This window comes from Camellia sinensis, chromosome 10 (genome assembly GCF_055761805.1).
Source record: "Camellia sinensis isolate YWXY chromosome 10, ASM5576180v1, whole genome shotgun sequence".
NCBI lineage: Eukaryota > Viridiplantae > Streptophyta > Magnoliopsida > Ericales > Theaceae > Camellia > Camellia sinensis.
Window position 1 is genome coordinate 183,265,872 of NC_138970.1, and position 7,107 is coordinate 183,272,978.

The window sequence follows — 7,107 nt, forward strand, 5'->3', positions numbered from 1 at the left end:
CCCTTAGAGAAATTGACACTAGCTTTAGTAATGGCTTCAAAGAAATTGAACCATTACTTCCAGGCCCATAAAATTGTGGTGCTAACTGAGCATCCCTTGAAGTCCTTACTGCAACAAGGAGACCAGACAGGAAGAATAGCCAGATGGGCAGTCACCTTAGGCCAGTATGACTTGGAGTACAGGCCAAGGACAGCAATCAAAGGCCAGGTTCTGGCCGACTTTGTGGCTGAGTTCACACCAGAGTCCATCGAACATCGGGCTCCGTTGAGCCAGGATGATCAATGTCCAACCAAGCAAAGAGAAGCACAACCAAAGGCAAAAGAACAAAGGAAAGAGGACAAACTCAGACCCTGCAGCATTTACATCGACGACTCCTTTCGACTGTTTGTTGATGGGAGTTCAAATCGACAAGGAGCGGGAGCAAGAGTAATATTGATATCCCCAGATGGGCAGGTACTAGAACAGTTAATTCGTTTGGGGTTCAAGGCCTCAAACAATGAAGCAGAGTATGAAGCACTCATTGCAGGACTGAAGTTGGCAGCAACAGTGCAAGCAGATGAGGTAATAGTTTTTTGTGATTCACAACTAATAGTTAACCAAACAACAGGTGAGTTTGCAGCCCGAGATGAACGAATGTCGGCCTACGCAAAGGAAGTCATCAGACTGTCAGCCTTATTTCAGAACTGTCGACTACTTTAGGTAAGCCAAGATGAGAACAGCCACGCCGATGTGTTGGCTAACCTAGCTAGTGCAATACAACCTGGAAAAGCAAGGACAATAATGAGTGACTACCTGTCGGGCCCAAGCATTGAACCAGTAACCACAGAACATGAAGCAATGTGCATAGACATGGGACCAAGCTGGATGGACGCAATTGTTGCGTTCTTAAAAGAAGGAAAGCTGCCAGACGACCGCAAGGAGGCACACAAGATTAGATTGAAGTCGGCAATATTCAGTCTAACAGCAGAGGGACACCTCTATAGAAGATGCTTCACTGGACCCCTTTTAAGGTACGTACATCCTTCGCAGGTTGAAGATTTTTTATACGAAATCCATGAAGGAATTTGCGGAAGCCACGCTGGGGGCAGATCACTAGCTCACAGGGTCATTACCCAGGGGTATTGGTGGCCTTACATGCAGAAAGACGCAGAAGCCTACGTGAAGAAGTGTGAACAATGCCAAAGGTTTGCACCTTTGATATACCAGCCAGCTGCTGACCTGAACCCTGTATCCAGTCCTTGGCCATTTGCCCAATAGGGAATGGATCTCGTTGGCCAATTACCCCAAGCAACTGGACAAAGAAAGTACTTGCTAGTAGCAACAGATTACTTCACAAAGAAACGCATGGCTAAAAATGGTTGAATTATGATATATGACAGCTCATACGCGTGAAAGGGTTCTTGAAGTTCTTGTTCTTCAGCAAAGACATGTCGACCAAAATAATGATCTCGGCTGAGATACTGAAAATCGACGTACTGGAAAACGGAATGATATAGGTTCCATCACCTCAGGATGCCGAGGTAATAGAACCTAAGGGGCAGTTGTGGGGGTATATTTTTGAGTACCGACACGTGGCAAGGTGACGCCGACGTGTCAGCCGAGGTGCCACGTGTTAGAGTCATAACGCCGAGGTGATCTCGGTCAAGTCGAGGTTATCTCCGAAAATATCGGAATCCGAGATAAGCGGATAAGAGATAAGGGACAAGAGTCCTAAAATAAAAAGGAGACTTAACCAAGATAAGGATAAAACTCTTAGGGAGTTTATCTTTATCTCTTGAGGAGTCCAAAGTAAGTACTGAACATGAATCCATAGAAGTCAGGCTTCATTTGGAATTAGGATGGAGGTAACTATAAAAGAGAGGCACCCCCGTGGGTCTAAGGTTAGTCAGGTGTCATCTATTCTGTCAGTGTTCTCCAGCTGAATACTGAGTCGGGCAGTGTGATCAGAAAATCACTCACACAAAGAAGACTCAAAAAATTTAAGAAAATTTATCGGTTAGAGATACTTTCAAAAATTAATTACAAGCACATAATAAAATTTATAATTTTATTTTTAAATATTTTAAATATTTTCTACTAATTTAAAAATAATTTTTTAAATATGCAGTGATGTGAAATTATTCCAAAAATTTATATTCATATTAACTTAATTGGTCCAAATATTATATTAAAATATTTTTTTATTAGAAGATAAGTGATTAATATTATATATTTTACACAAATATTAAGAATGGAAGCATTTATATACTAACCTCTACCCTATTGGGGTAACTGACAAGAAAAAGTTGTATTAATATAACTAGAAAATAAGAAGAAAAAATTATTTTTCAGTTGAATAATGGGAAAATTGTTTGGCGAAAAAACATTTCGCCAAATAAGAATGAGGAAAAGAGATACTTCAGCACCACAAGGCACACCTTAGGTAGGGTAAATGAGTAAGGGTTCAAACCCATGATTTTCACGCAACCATCTTGTTGAAATTTTATCACAATAAGACATAGGGGTGTGCATAATACCGCCGAAACCGTCGAAACCGCCAAAACCGCACCGAACCGCACCGCCAAGGCAAATTCGTTATTATTTGCCAATCGAACCGCCGGTTTTTGGTAAGAAAAATGGCAAATTCTAGTGACACTTTTATCAATCCGCCGGTTTCTATTTTTCTTTCAAACCGCACCGACCCGCACCGCTATTAAATCATGTTTTATAAGATTCTAAAAATTCTTTTTTACTTAAGTTTGTTTGTTGTTCTATACGTTAGAATATAGTATTACATTACTGCTTGAGGGGAATTCAAGATGTCAGTAATCCAAAATAAAGTTGGATTCCAATTCAAGATGCTTAACATCACGGTATCTCTTATCTTTTTTTTACTCTTTGATCTAAGTTTTGTAATTTGAATTATATTTTTTATAAACCGCCAATCCGCCCGAACCGCCAAGGCAAATCCGCCATTATTTGCCAACCGAACCGCCGGTTTTTTATAAGGAAAATGGCAAATTCTAATGACACTTTTATCAATCCGCCACCCGCCATACGATTTCTATTTTTCTCTCAAACCGCACCGACCCGCACCGCGCACACCCCTATTAAGACATATCACTTTGAGAATATCATCCAATTATTCACATTTAAAGTTCAAGTAAAATAATAATAATAAAAATAAACATCTGAAACTTCAGTTTTTCTTATTTATTTTAAATTTAAATTATAAAAAAATTAAATTTAAAAAAAAAAATACACACACAACTGAGATCTTGATTTATTACTATGGACACGACAATCATATTTTTTGCCCTTATAAGTTGAAGACGGAAGTACTCTAGTGAATGAGGTGCTTCCTTACTAGGTATAATATCTACGTTCAAGTTTTACCATTATGAGTACAACTCTCCTTTCCCTATTATCCTCTATTCAATTGTAAACAAAAATTAAATTAAATGAAAAATGAAAAATTAAATTAAATTAAGTTGGCCCTATTACTGAAAGAGATGCATGCGTGCTGTTCATGTTTAGAAATGCAAATAAATATCCAATGCACAATTTTGTTTTTATGTTTTGCATTCGATCAACATTAGTCACAAAAATCTAATGGTTGACCTCCTTTGAGATTTTCTTTGAACAATATAAAGCAAATCTCACAGTTTTGACATAATTACAGTGGGTTAAATTAAGGTTTTAATTTACACAACACTTAGCCTCCTTTTTCATCAATAATTCATTAATGATATGCATGAAAAAATAATATTATCATTTCTTTTATACTAATTTTTTTTCATATTTATCATTATATTTTCATACCATCTACATTAGTTTTGATTTTTTTAATCTTACTAAAATGGAAGTCGGTGCAATTATATCAAAATTATGGGACTTCCTGTATTTTTTTCAAATATTAATTTACCCAACATTTAAATTCTTAGGAAAATAGACCAAAAATTGTATATCAAGTTGTTCAACAATAAATTTGGACAAATTCTATAAAATGGTAATTCCTAAAATTTTAAAACAAAATATAGTAAAAAATTGGAGTGGAATGACCAACACTCATCAAAACTCAACCCATTTAGATGGTCTTCCACCATCTAGAAAATATCATACTTCTTTAACTCAAACTCGGTTTGAGTTAATAAAAGATTTTTTTGGTCTCATTTGGCAAAAATTAAAATAACTAAATAAGTATAAAATAACAAAATAAAATAATATAATCAATAAGATAAAATGTTACATTTAAATCATAATCATTTTATTTTTTTTTCTCACAATTATCACATCCAAACCATAAAAAGTCAAAAGTTTTTTCTTTCGAAAGAGATAATTTAGCCAGGTTAAATTAGTCAAAAAATTAAAAAAGTCAAGCTAAATTAGGGGAGCTTCTATTTACACACTATAGTTTACCTCAATACACACCATTTCTACTTCACACCTCTACACCATCTTCATTTTTTATTATTTTCTCAATTCACACCCTTTATTTCCAAAATACCCTAACCCTACCTACTCCCAACCCAGCCACCACTAGATCCAGCGACTCATCCCCGCTTCCATCCACCCTCCACAACTCATCCCGACTGCCAATGTCCCTCATCTAGACTCCTTCAAGCCTTTTGTGCCTCAACTCCGCCCCACTCCGACACCTCCACAACCACACCTCGCCATTACCGCAACTTTAGTGACCGCCACCGTTAACCCTTGCGATTGACTAAGATCGATGAATGATCAATCGAATAGAGAGAGAGAGAACAAGCAAGCGAAGAAGAGAATAAGAGGTTGCGATGGGAGGGGTTCACCAAAGGAGGCATTGGAGAGTTGTTGCACAGGGAATATGGTACCAGAGGTAGGGGGCAGCGGGGGAGGCGGTGGAAGTGGGGTAGATAGCAACCGACAGTGGTGGGAATGGTGCTATTGGAGGTGAGGGGTGACAACCGGTGCTGGTGGGGTTAGAGGAGGTGGCTGCCGGCGGTCATGGGGTTAGGAGGAGGTGGCAGTCGACGGTGGTGAGTTGAGAGAGAGGGAGGGGTATGTAGGTAATTTAATTAAAGGATATAATGATAATTAAAAAAAATTGGATAATGGTGTGAATTGAGAGAATATGTGGTGTGCAAATAGAAGCTCCCAAAATTAGGTCTTTCCAAACGAAAGCTTGTTAACAAGTGTTGTGAGAGTAATTATTAATAAATTTAAAATAATTACACATTTTTATAAGTATACATGTCATAAAAAAAAAAATATATATATATATATATATATAAAATTAATTCATTTTAAAACAATCATTAACAAGACAATTAATAAAATGGACAATTTTGTCCACTAATAATGGGATTCCGATACATGAACCATTTCTCATTCGATGCATGAAAATCTATCGTGCTCTTTGTCAGGCAAGATCTGTCAAAATGTAAATTAATCACTATTCCTTTTGACAATAGCTTTAAATTTTTTAGTATTCATTTGTGTATAGTCTACACAAATAAATAGTAAATAACTATTTTTCAACATGAGCATGTCAATACAACAAAAGAGAGTAATTGCCCAACTAAAAAAGCTTTAGATTATGAATTTTGTTAACTTACACTTTTAAGGCATATATAATAAGAGCACCCGATTAAAAAAATTTAAAATTTTATCTTATGTATGAAAATATATGTCATAAAAAATGTATAAGGTTTTTAAATTTCTTAATGTGTGCCTTTAGAGCACGTAAAGAAAACCCTGAAATTATATATATATTAGATAGTCAATTTAACAGAGTCGACAAATTTATTACAAAATCTTCAATGTCTATTTTGTTTGTATCAGGAATTAAAGGTTGGCGACTGTCATTTGATTCATCAGTCAAATACTTCAATCCATAGCTGAGCTCACGGCGCATGAAATCGAAGTCTGGAGAGTTTGTCTGTTCTACAGACCTGATCAAGTTAAATTTTGGTTTTTTCACTAAATTAAATTACAATGATAAAGATAAGAGTGGCCTGGAATGAAAGAAAATTGCAGTGTAGATACATGTAATACGTGAAGAGTAATGTTAAGAATAAAAAAATATATATAAATATATGTTTTATGAAAATTTTTCTTTCTTTAATTAATGTATAGTGTTTATTATATGTGTAATGTAAGGGTGAAGAATTTTCATGAAATGATTCATGATTTTTTTTTTTTTTTTTTTTATAATTTCTAATATTACGCATATGTAAATTAATGATTTCATGATCACATATAAGATTGAATAACTGGAAAATTAATAGGCCAAAAAAAAAAAAAAAAAACAATTTATGTAAATATTCAGTGGTGATGGGAAACTGAAGCTTGTGTAGACAGACAACTTAGTGATTGGAAATAAATGACGGAAGACGTTTTAATATTTCCTAAACAAGGAAAGTGAAATGAATAATAAGGACAAAATGGTTGAAGGAAAACAGAGACCAAGACACGCCAAAAGTCATTTCGATTGAATTAAAAGTATAGTATATATTATCCAAAAATATATGGATATGGAGAAACAAATATTTGGTCAAAATATGATGGATGAAATTTAAGTCAGGATCTACCAAGTTTTTAAGAAAAAATATAGAAAACGTGTTTAAAATGATGTGCTAATTGTATTTTTGAAATTATGAACACAATAAGAAACTTATACAAGTCACATTATTTTGTATAAAAATTTTAAGGCCAGTTATAAAATAAATAAATAAATTAGAGTTTGATCCTTATAATAAAATAAACTCTGATTAATTTTGTCAATTTAAATTTTAATATTAAAAAAAAAATTCAATCTCAATCATTTGTTTATTTTCGTTAACTAAAATCGGTAACAAATAATATTTTAGTTATTAAACTCAATATAAAAATATACATAAAATATTTAAAGTACTCATTTTCATTGAGTTTAATTTTCCCAATTTTTTATGCATATGTCATTTTTATTATTATTTTTTCCTTGGCAGAGCCGTAGAGGAATCAATAATTTTGGATTTCACTTTTATATATACATATATATAAATGGACAGAGTAGCTTACCATACTGTTATATTGAAAGAGAAATGCTAGACCGTATTTCAAAGACATTAGGATGTAACCAATTGCTAAAGCCATGTAGAAATATAG